Source organism: Brachyhypopomus gauderio, unplaced genomic scaffold (genome assembly GCF_052324685.1).
Source record: "Brachyhypopomus gauderio isolate BG-103 unplaced genomic scaffold, BGAUD_0.2 sc92, whole genome shotgun sequence".
Taxonomy (NCBI): domain Eukaryota; kingdom Metazoa; phylum Chordata; class Actinopteri; order Gymnotiformes; family Hypopomidae; genus Brachyhypopomus; species Brachyhypopomus gauderio.
In genome coordinates, this window is record NW_027506913.1 from 18,480 (window position 1) to 27,850 (window position 9,371).

General features: G+C 41.1%; 22 non-coding genes across 22 annotated transcripts; all 22 read right to left on the minus strand.

Moving 5' to 3' along the window:
- Positions 1-32: 32 nt before the first annotated feature.
- trnaq-uug (transfer RNA glutamine (anticodon UUG)) lies at positions 33-104 on the minus strand. The gene has a single exon. It is a non-coding gene; the product is annotated as a tRNA-Gln (tRNA).
- Positions 105-499: 395 nt separating this feature from the next.
- On the minus strand, positions 500-571 carry trnaq-cug (transfer RNA glutamine (anticodon CUG)). Its single transcript has one exon. It is a non-coding gene; the product is annotated as a tRNA-Gln (tRNA).
- A 227-nt stretch (positions 572-798) lies between these two features.
- trnaq-uug (transfer RNA glutamine (anticodon UUG)) lies at positions 799-870 on the minus strand. The gene has a single exon. It is a non-coding gene; the product is annotated as a tRNA-Gln (tRNA).
- Positions 871-1,265: 395 nt separating this feature from the next.
- trnaq-cug (transfer RNA glutamine (anticodon CUG)) lies at positions 1,266-1,337 on the minus strand. The gene has a single exon. It is a non-coding gene; the product is annotated as a tRNA-Gln (tRNA).
- Positions 1,338-1,564: 227 nt separating this feature from the next.
- trnaq-uug (transfer RNA glutamine (anticodon UUG)) lies at positions 1,565-1,636 on the minus strand. The gene has a single exon. It is a non-coding gene; the product is annotated as a tRNA-Gln (tRNA).
- A 395-nt stretch (positions 1,637-2,031) lies between these two features.
- trnaq-cug (transfer RNA glutamine (anticodon CUG)) lies at positions 2,032-2,103 on the minus strand. Its single transcript has one exon. It is a non-coding gene; the product is annotated as a tRNA-Gln (tRNA).
- A 527-nt stretch (positions 2,104-2,630) lies between these two features.
- On the minus strand, positions 2,631-2,702 carry trnaq-cug (transfer RNA glutamine (anticodon CUG)). The gene has a single exon. It is a non-coding gene; the product is annotated as a tRNA-Gln (tRNA).
- Positions 2,703-2,929: 227 nt separating this feature from the next.
- Positions 2,930-3,001, minus strand: trnaq-uug (transfer RNA glutamine (anticodon UUG)). The gene has a single exon. It is a non-coding gene; the product is annotated as a tRNA-Gln (tRNA).
- A 992-nt stretch (positions 3,002-3,993) lies between these two features.
- Positions 3,994-4,065, minus strand: trnaq-uug (transfer RNA glutamine (anticodon UUG)). The gene has a single exon. It is a non-coding gene; the product is annotated as a tRNA-Gln (tRNA).
- A 395-nt stretch (positions 4,066-4,460) lies between these two features.
- On the minus strand, positions 4,461-4,532 carry trnaq-cug (transfer RNA glutamine (anticodon CUG)). Its single transcript has one exon. It is a non-coding gene; the product is annotated as a tRNA-Gln (tRNA).
- Positions 4,533-5,059: 527 nt separating this feature from the next.
- trnaq-uug (transfer RNA glutamine (anticodon UUG)) lies at positions 5,060-5,131 on the minus strand. The gene has a single exon. It is a non-coding gene; the product is annotated as a tRNA-Gln (tRNA).
- Positions 5,132-5,526: 395 nt separating this feature from the next.
- On the minus strand, positions 5,527-5,598 carry trnaq-cug (transfer RNA glutamine (anticodon CUG)). Its single transcript has one exon. It is a non-coding gene; the product is annotated as a tRNA-Gln (tRNA).
- A 227-nt stretch (positions 5,599-5,825) lies between these two features.
- Positions 5,826-5,897, minus strand: trnaq-uug (transfer RNA glutamine (anticodon UUG)). Its single transcript has one exon. It is a non-coding gene; the product is annotated as a tRNA-Gln (tRNA).
- Positions 5,898-6,292: 395 nt separating this feature from the next.
- trnaq-cug (transfer RNA glutamine (anticodon CUG)) lies at positions 6,293-6,364 on the minus strand. Its single transcript has one exon. It is a non-coding gene; the product is annotated as a tRNA-Gln (tRNA).
- Positions 6,365-6,592: 228 nt separating this feature from the next.
- trnaq-cug (transfer RNA glutamine (anticodon CUG)) lies at positions 6,593-6,664 on the minus strand. Its single transcript has one exon. It is a non-coding gene; the product is annotated as a tRNA-Gln (tRNA).
- A 227-nt stretch (positions 6,665-6,891) lies between these two features.
- trnaq-uug (transfer RNA glutamine (anticodon UUG)) lies at positions 6,892-6,963 on the minus strand. Its single transcript has one exon. It is a non-coding gene; the product is annotated as a tRNA-Gln (tRNA).
- Positions 6,964-7,358: 395 nt separating this feature from the next.
- trnaq-cug (transfer RNA glutamine (anticodon CUG)) lies at positions 7,359-7,430 on the minus strand. The gene has a single exon. It is a non-coding gene; the product is annotated as a tRNA-Gln (tRNA).
- A 227-nt stretch (positions 7,431-7,657) lies between these two features.
- Positions 7,658-7,729, minus strand: trnaq-uug (transfer RNA glutamine (anticodon UUG)). The gene has a single exon. It is a non-coding gene; the product is annotated as a tRNA-Gln (tRNA).
- A 395-nt stretch (positions 7,730-8,124) lies between these two features.
- Positions 8,125-8,196, minus strand: trnaq-cug (transfer RNA glutamine (anticodon CUG)). Its single transcript has one exon. It is a non-coding gene; the product is annotated as a tRNA-Gln (tRNA).
- A 228-nt stretch (positions 8,197-8,424) lies between these two features.
- On the minus strand, positions 8,425-8,496 carry trnaq-cug (transfer RNA glutamine (anticodon CUG)). Its single transcript has one exon. It is a non-coding gene; the product is annotated as a tRNA-Gln (tRNA).
- Positions 8,497-8,723: 227 nt separating this feature from the next.
- On the minus strand, positions 8,724-8,795 carry trnaq-uug (transfer RNA glutamine (anticodon UUG)). Its single transcript has one exon. It is a non-coding gene; the product is annotated as a tRNA-Gln (tRNA).
- Positions 8,796-9,190: 395 nt separating this feature from the next.
- trnaq-cug (transfer RNA glutamine (anticodon CUG)) lies at positions 9,191-9,262 on the minus strand. Its single transcript has one exon. It is a non-coding gene; the product is annotated as a tRNA-Gln (tRNA).
- Between the last annotated feature and the right edge of the window lie 109 nt (positions 9,263-9,371).

Here is a 9,371-nt window from a genome sequence, read left to right on the forward strand (position 1 = left end):
GTACAATCCCAGATAAAGAGCATGTAGCAGAAAGGTTCCACCGAGAGTCGAACTCGGATCACTGGATTCAAAGTCCAGAGTGCTGACCATTACACCATGGAACCCACAGCAAAAGTTGTTTCTAGCAAATGAGTTGCTGGATTCAGAGTTCAGAATGCTAACACCATGGAACCAGCAAATAGGTTTCCAACTTCTCTGCCGTTGATTTCAGAGTCTGTTGTGCTTACTACTGCATCACGCAACCAAAGAAATTAGCTTTTGTGAATACTGTTTTGCTGAACACATAGCAAAACATCCTGTCCTGAGACCCTAGCATATTTGGATTTAAATGACTTCACCAATTCTAGGATAATCAGAAAGCTGTTTGCCACAAGAACAAGCATGTAAAAATTCTGAAAACAATTCATGAAAAATGCTGGAATTATAAAGACCGCAAGCATGTGATAGAGCTTGCATGGAGAAAAGACCTGCAAGCTGGAATCAACACTAATGAATCAAAAGGTTCCACTGAGAGTTGAACTCAGGTTGCTGGATTCAGAGTCCAGAGTGCTAACCATTACACCATGGAACCTACATTAGACATTTCTGAGTCTTGTTTTGCTGGGTTCACAGACCAAGTTAAGCTCAAAGTGACTTGTCTTGAGAGGATGCAGGTTGCAACAACTACAGACAAGGACTTCCAGCAACAAGATGTTTAGTTGAGGTATTTGATTTGGTCAACTGAAAGACACTTTCTGTTTACAGTAGTCTTCAACAATGAAAGCTGGTACAATCCCAGATAAAGAGCATGTAGCAGAAAGGTTCCACCGAGAGTCGAACTCGGATCACTGGATTCAAAGTCCAGAGTGCTGACCATTACACCATGGAACCCACAGCAAAAGTTGTTTCTAGCAAATGAGTTGCTGGATTCAGAGTTCAGAATGCTAACACCATGGAACCAGCAAATAGGTTTCCAACTTCTCTGCCGTTGATTTCAGAGTCTGTTGTGCTTACTACTGCATCACGCAACCAAAGAAATTAGCTTTTGTGAATACTGTTTTGCTGAACACATAGCAAAACATCCTGTCCTGAGACCCTAGCATATTTGGATTTAAATGACTTCACCAATTCTAGGATAATCAGAAAGCTGTTTGCCACAAGAACAAGCATGTAAAAATTCTGAAAACAATTCATGAAAAATGCTGGAATTATAAAGACCGCAAGCATGTGATAGAGCTTGCATGGAGAAAAGACCTGCAAGCTGGAATCAACACTAATGAATCAAAAGGTTCCACTGAGAGTTGAACTCAGGTTGCTGGATTCAGAGTCCAGAGTGCTAACCATTACACCATGGAACCTACATTAGACATTTCTGAGTCTTGTTTTGCTGGGTTCACAGACCAAGTTAAGCTCAAAGTGACTTGTCTTGAGAGGATGCAGGTTGCAACAACTACAGACAAGGACTTCCAGCAACAAGATGTTTAGTTGAGGTATTTGATTTGGTCAACTGAAAGACACTTTCTGTTTACAGTAGTCTTCAACAATGAAAGCTGGTACAATCCCAGATAAAGAGCATGTAGCAGAAAGGTTCCACCGAGAGTCGAACTCGGATCACAGGATTCAAAGTCCAGAGTGCTGACCATTACACCATGGAACCCACGGCAAAAGTTGTTTCTAGCAAATGAGTTGCTGGATTCAGAGTCCAGAATGCTAACACCATGGAACCAGCAAATAGGTTTCCAACTTCTCTGCCGTTGATTTCAGAGTCTGTTGTGCTTACTACTGCATCACGCAACCAAAGAAATTAGCTTTTGTGAATACTGTTTTGCTGAACACATAGCAAAACATCCTGTCCTGAGACCCTAGCATATTTGGATTTAAATGACTTCACCAATTCTAGGATAATCAGAAAGCTGTTTGCCACAAGAACAAGCATGTAAAAATTCTGAAAACAATTCATGAAATATGCTGGAATTATAAAGACCGCAAGCATGTGATAGAGCTTGCATGGAGAAAAGACCTGCAAGCTGGAATCAACACTAATGAATCAAAAGGTTCCACTGAGAGTTGAACTCAGATTGCTGGATTCAGAGTCCAGAGTGCTAACCATTACACCATGGAACCTAAAAGATAAGTTCTGATTCTTCTGTTTTGCTGGGTTCACAGACCAAGTTAAGCTCAAAGTGACTTGTCTTGAGAGGATGCAAGTTGCAACAACTACAGACAAGGACTTCCAGCAACAAGATATTTAGTTGAGGTATTCGATTTGGTCAACTGAAAGACACTTTCTGTTTACAGTAGTCTTCAACAATGAAAGCTGGTACAATCCCAGATAAAGAGCATGTAGCAGAAAGGTTCCACCAAGAGTCGAACTCGGATTGCTGGATTCAGAGTCCAGAGTGCTAACCATTACACCATGGAACCTACATGAGACACTTCTGAGTCTTGTTTTGCTGGGTTCACAGACCAAGTTAAGCTCAAAGTGACTTGTCATGGGAGAATGCATGTTGCAACAACTACAGACAAGGACTTCCAGCAACAAGATAATTAGTTGAGGTATTTGATTTGGTTAACTGAAAGACACTTTCTGTTTACACTAGTCTTCAACAACGAAAGCTGGTACAACCCCAGATAAAGAGCATGTAGCAGAAAGGTTCCACCGAGAGTCGAACTCGGATTGCTGGATTCAGAGTCCAGAGTGCTAACCATTACACCATGGAACCTACATTAGACATTTCTGAGTCTTGTTTTGCTGGGTTCACAGACCAAGTTAAGCTCAAAGTGACTTGTCATGGGAGAATGCAGGTTGCAACAACTACAGACAAGGACTTCCAGCAACAAGGTAATTAGTGGAGGTATTTGATTTGGTCAACTGAAAGACACTTTCTGTTTACAGTAGTCTTCAACAATGAAAGCTGGTACAATCCCAGATAAAGAGCATGTAGCAGAAAGGTTCCACCGAGAGTCGAACTCGGATCACTGGATTCAAAGTCCAGAGTGCTGACCATTACACCATGGAACCCACAGCAAAAGTTGTTTCTAGCAAATGAGTTGCTGGATTCAGAGTTCAGAATGCTAACACCATGGAACCAGCAAATAGGTTTCCAACTTCTCTGCCGTTGATTTCAGAGTCTGTTGTGCTTACTACTGCATCACGCAACCAAAGAAATTAGCTTTTGTGAATACTGTTTTGCTGAACACATAGCAAAACATCCTGTCCTGAGACCCTAGCATATTTGGATTTAAATGACTTCACCAATTCTAGGATAATCAGAAAGCTGTTTGCCACAAGAACAAGCATGTAAAAATTCTGAAAACAATTCATGAAAAATGCTGGAATTATAAAGACCGCAAGCATGTGATAGAGCTTGCATGGAGAAAAGACCTGCAAGCTGGAATCAACACTAATGAATCAAAAGGTTCCACTGAGAGTTGAACTCAGATTGCTGGATTCAGTCCAGAGTGCTAACCATTACACCATGGAACCTAAAAGATAAGTTCTGATTCTTCTGTTTTGCTGGGTTCACAGACCAAGTTAAGCTCAAAGTGACTTGTCTTGAGAGGATGCAAGTTGCAACAACTACAGACAAGGACTTCCAGCAACAAGATGTTTAGTTGAGGTATTCAATTTGGTCAACTGAAAGACACTTTCTGTTTACACTAGTCTTCAACAACGAAAGCTGGTACAACCCCTGATAAAGAGCATGTAGCAGAAAGGTTCCACCGAGAGTCGAACTTGGATTGCTGGATTCAGAGTCCAGCGTGCTAACCATTACACCATGGAACCTACGTTAGACACTTCTGAGTCTTGTTTTGCTTGGTTCACAGACCAAGTTAAGCTCAAAGTGACTTGTCATGGGAGAATGCATGTTGCAACAACTACAGACAAGGACTTCCAGCAACAAGATAATTAGTTGAGGTATTTGATTTGGTCAACTGAAAGACACTTTCTGTTTACAGTAGTCTTCAACAATGAAAGCTGGTACAATCCCAGATAAAGAGTATGTAGTAGAAAGGTTCCACCGAGAGTCGAACTCGGATCACAGGATTCAAAGTCCAGAGTGCTGACCATTACACCATGGAACCCACGGCAAAAGTTGTTTCTAGCAAATGAGTTGCTGGATTCAGAGTCCAGAATGCTAACACCATGGAACCAGCAAATAGGTTTTCAACTTCTCTGCCGTTGATTTCAGAGTCTGTTGTGCTTACTACTGCATCACGCAACCAAAGAAATTAGCTTTTGTGAATACTGTTTTGCTGAACACATAGCAAAACATCCTGTCCTGAGACCCTAGCATATTTGGATTTAAATGACTTCACCAATTCTAGGATAATCAGAAAGCTGTTTGCCACAAGAACAAGCATGTAAAAATTCTGAAAACAATTCATGAAAAATGCTGGAATTATAAAGACCGCAAGCATGTGATAGAGCTTGCATGGAGAAAAGACCTGCAAGCTGGAATCAACACTAATGAATCAAAAGGTTCCACTGAGAGTTGAACTCAGATTGCTGGATTCAGAGTCCAGAGTGCTAACCATTACACCATGGAACCTAAAAGATAAGTTCTGATTCTTCTGTTTTGCTGGGTTCACAGACCAAGTTAAGCTCAAAGTGACTTGTCTTGAGAGGATGCAAGTTGCAACAACTACAGACAAGGACTTCCAGCAACAAGATGTTTAGTTGAGGTATTCGATTTGGTCAACTGAAAGACACTTTCTGTTTACACTAGTCTTCAACAACGAAAGCTGGTACAACCCCTGATAAAGAGCATGTAGCAGAAAGGTTCCACCGAGAGTCGAACTTGGATTGCTGGATTCAGAGTCCAGCGTGCTAACCATTACACCATGGAACCTACGTTAGACACTTCTGAGTCTTGTTTTGCTTGGTTCACAGACCAAGTTAAGCTCAAAGTGACTTGTCATGGGAGAATGCATGTTGCAACAACTACAGACAAGGACTTCCAGCAACAAGATAATTAGTTGAGGTATTTGATTTGGTCAACTGAAAGACACTTTCTGTTTACAGTAGTCTTCAACAATGAAAGCTGGTACAATCCCAGATAAAGAGTATGTAGTAGAAAGGTTCCACCGAGAGTCGAACTCGGATCACAGGATTCAAAGTCCAGAGTGCTGACCATTACACCATGGAACCCACGGCAAAAGTTGTTTCTAGCAAATGAGTTGCTGGATTCAGAGTCCAGAATGCTAACACCATGGAACTAGCAAATAGGTTTTCAACTTCTCTGCCGTTGATTTCAGAGTCTGTTGTGCTTACTACTGCATCACGCAACCAAAGAAATTAGCTTTTGTGAATACTGTTTTGCTGAACACATAGCAAAACATCCTGTCCTGAGACCCTAGCATATTTGGATTTAAATGACTTCACCAATTCTAGGATAATCAGAAAGCTGTTTGCCACAAGAACAAGCATGTAAAAATTCTGAAAACAATTCATGAAATATGCTGGAATTATAAAGACCGCAAGCATGTGATAGAGCTTGCATGGAGAAAAGACCTGCAAGCTGGAATCAACACTAATGAATCAAAAGGTTCCACTGAGAGTTGAACTCAGATTGCTGGATTCAGAGTCCAGCGTGCTAACCATTACACCATGGAACCTACGTTAGACCCTTCTGAGTCTTGTTTTGCTTGGTTCACAGACCAAGTTAAGCTCAAAGTGACTTGTCATGGGAGAATGCATGTTGCAACAACTACAGACAAGGACTTCCAGCAACAAGATAATTAGTTGAGGTATTTGATTTGGTCAACTGTAAGACACTTTCTGTTTACAGTAGTCTTCAACAATGAAAGCTGGTACAATCCCAGATAAAGAGTATGTAGTAGAAAGGTTCCACCGAGAGTCGAACTCGGATCACAGGATTCAAAGTCCAGAGTGCTGACCATTACACCATGGAACCCACGGCAAAAGTTGTTTCTAGCAAATGAGTTGCTGGATTCAGAGTCCAGAATGCTAACACCATGGAACCAGCAAATAGGTTTCCAACTTCTCTGCCGTTGATTTCAGAGTCTGTTGTGCTTACTACTGCATCACGCAACCAAAGAAATTAGCTTTTGTGAATACTGTTTTGCTGAACACATAGCAAAACATCCTGTCCTGAGACCCTAGCATATTTGGATTTAAATGACTTCACCAATTCTAGGATAATCAGAAAGCTGTTTGCCACAAGAACAAGCATGTAAAAATTCTGAAAACAATTCATGAAATATGCTGGAATTATAAAGACCGCAAGCATGTGATAGAGCTTGCATGGAGAAAAGACCTGCAAGCTGGAATCAACACTAATGAATCAAAAGGTTCCACTGAGAGTTGAACTCAGATTGCTGGATTCAGAGTCCAGAGTGCTAACCATTACACCATGGAACCTAAAAGATAAGTTCTGATTCTTCTGTTTTGCTGGGTTCACAGACCAAGTTAAGCTCAAAGTGACTTGTCTTGAGAGGATGCAAGTTGCAACAACTACAGACAAGGACTTCCAGCAACAAGATATTTAGTTGAGGTATTCGATTTGGTCAACTGAAAGACACTTTCTGTTTACAGTAGTCTTCAACAATGAAAGCTGGTACAATCCCAGATAAAGAGCATGTAGCAGAAAGGTTCCACCGAGAGTCGAACTCGGATTGCTGGATTCAGAGTCCAGAGTGCTAACCATTACACCATGGAACCTACGTTAGACACTTCTGAGTCTTGTTTTGCTCGGTTCACAGACCAAGTTAAGCTCAAAGTGACTTGTCATGGGAGAATGCAGGTTGCAACAACTACAGACAAGGACTTCCAGCAACAAGATAATTAGTTGAGGTATTTGATTTGGTCAACTGAAAGACACTTTCTGTTTACAGTAGTCTTCAACAATGAAAGCTGGTACAATCCCAGATAAAGAGTATGTAGTAGAAAGGTTCCACCGAGAGTCGAACTCGGATCACTGGATTCAAAGTCCAGAGTGCTGACCAATACACCATGGAACCCACAGCAAAAGTTGTTTCTAGCAAATGAGTTGCTGGATTCAGAGTCCAGAATGCTAACACCATGGAAACAGCAAATAGGTTTCCAACTTCTCTGTCGTTGATTTCAGAGTCTGTTGTGCTTACTACTGCATCACGCAACCAAAGAAATTAGCTTTTGTGAATACTGTTTTGCTGAACACATAGCAAAACATCCTGTCCTGAGACCCTAGCATATTTGGATTTAAATGACTTCACCAATTCTAGGATAATCAGAAAGCTGTTTGCCACAAGAACAAGCATGTAAAAATTCTGAAAACAATTCATGAAATATGCTGGAATTATATAGACCGCAAGCATGTGATAGAGCTTGCATGGAGAAAAGACCTGCAAGCTGGAATCAACACTAATGAATCAAAAGGTTCCACTGAGAGTTGAACTCAGATTGCTGGATTCAGAGTCCAGAGTGCTAACCATTACACCATGGAACCTACATTAGACATTTCTGAGTCTTGTTTTGCTGGGTTCACAGACCAAGTTAAGCTCAAAGTGACTTGTCTTGAGAGGATGCAGGTTGCAACAACTACAGACAAGGACTTCCAGCAACAAGATATTTAGTTGAGGTATTCGATTTGGTCAACTGAAAGACACTTTCTGTTTACAGTAGTCTTCAACAATGAAAGCTGGTACAATCCCAGATAAAGAGCATGTAGCAGAAAGGTTCCACCGAGAGTCGAACTCGGATCACTGGATTCAAAGTCCAGAGTGCTGACCATTACACCATGGAACCCACAGCAAAAGTTGTTTCTAGCAAATGAGTTGCTGGATTCAGAGTCCAGAATGCTAACACCATGGAAACAGCAAATAGGTTTCCAACTTCTCTGCCGTTGATTTCAGAGTCTGTTGTGCTTACTACTGCATCACGCAACCAAAGAAATTAGCTTTTGTGAATACTGTTTTGCTGAACACATAGCAAAACATCCTGTCCTGAGACCCTAGCATATTTGGATTTAAATGACTTCACCAATTCTAGGATAATCAGAAAGCTGTTTGCCACAAGAACAAGCATGTAAAAATTCTGAAAACAATTCATGAAATATGCTGGAATTATATAGACCGCAAGCATGTGATAGAGCTTGCATGGAGAAAAGACCTGCAAGCTGGAATCAACACTAATGAATCAAAAGGTTCCACTGAGAGTTGAACTCAGATTGCTGGATTCAGAGTCCAGAGTGCTAACCATTACACCATGGAACCTAAAAGATAAGTTCTGATTCTTCTGTTTTGCTGGGTTCACAGACCAAGTTAAGCTCAAAGTGACTTGTCTTGAGAGGATGCAAGTTGCAACAACTACAGACAAGGACTTCCAGCAACAAGATATTTAGTTGAGGTATTCGATTTGGTCAACTGAAAGACACTTTCTGTTTACAGTAGTCTTCAACAATGAAAGCTGGTACAATCCCAGATAAAGAGCATGTAGCAGAAAGGTTCCACCGAGAGTCGAACTCGGATTGCTGGATTCAGAGTCCAGAGTGCTAACCATTACACCATGGAACCTACGTTAGACACTTCTGAGTCTTGTTTTGCTCGGTTCACAGACCAAGTTAAGCTCAAAGTGACTTGTCATGGGAGAATGCAGGTTGCAACAACTACAGACAAGGACTTCCAGCAACAAGATAATTAGTTGAGGTATTTGATTTGGTCAACTGAAAGACACTTTCTGTTTACAGTAGTCTTCAACAATGAAAGCTGGTACAATCCCAGATAAAGAGTATGTAGTAGAAAGGTTCCACCGAGAGTCGAACTCGGATCACTGGATTCAAAGTCCAGAGTGCTGACCAATACACCATGGAACCCACAGCAAAAGTTGTTTCTAGCAAATGAGTTGCTGGATTCAGAGTCCAGAATGCTAACACCATGGAAACAGCAAATAGGTTTCCAACTTCTCTGTCGTTGATTTCAGAGTCTGTTGTGCTTACTACTGCATCACGCAACCAAAGAAATTAGCTTTTGTGAATACTGTTTTGCTGAACACATAGCAAAACATCCTGTCCTGAGACCCTAGCATATTTGGATTTAAATGACTTCACCAATTCTAGGATAATCAGAAAGCTGTTTGCCACAAGAACAAGCATGTAAAAATTCTGAAAACAATTCATGAAATATGCTGGAATTATATAGACCGCAAGCATGTGATAGAGCTTGCATGGAGAAAAGACCTGCAAGCTGGAATCAACACTAATGAATCAAAAGGTTCCACTGAGAGTTGAACTCAGATTGCTGGATTCAGAGTCCAGAGTGCTAACCATTACACCATGGAACCTACATTAGACATTTCTGAGTCTTGTTTTGCTGGGTTCACAGACCAAGTTAAGCTCAAAGTGACTTGTCTTGAGAGGATGCAGGTTGCAACAACTACAGACAAGGACTTC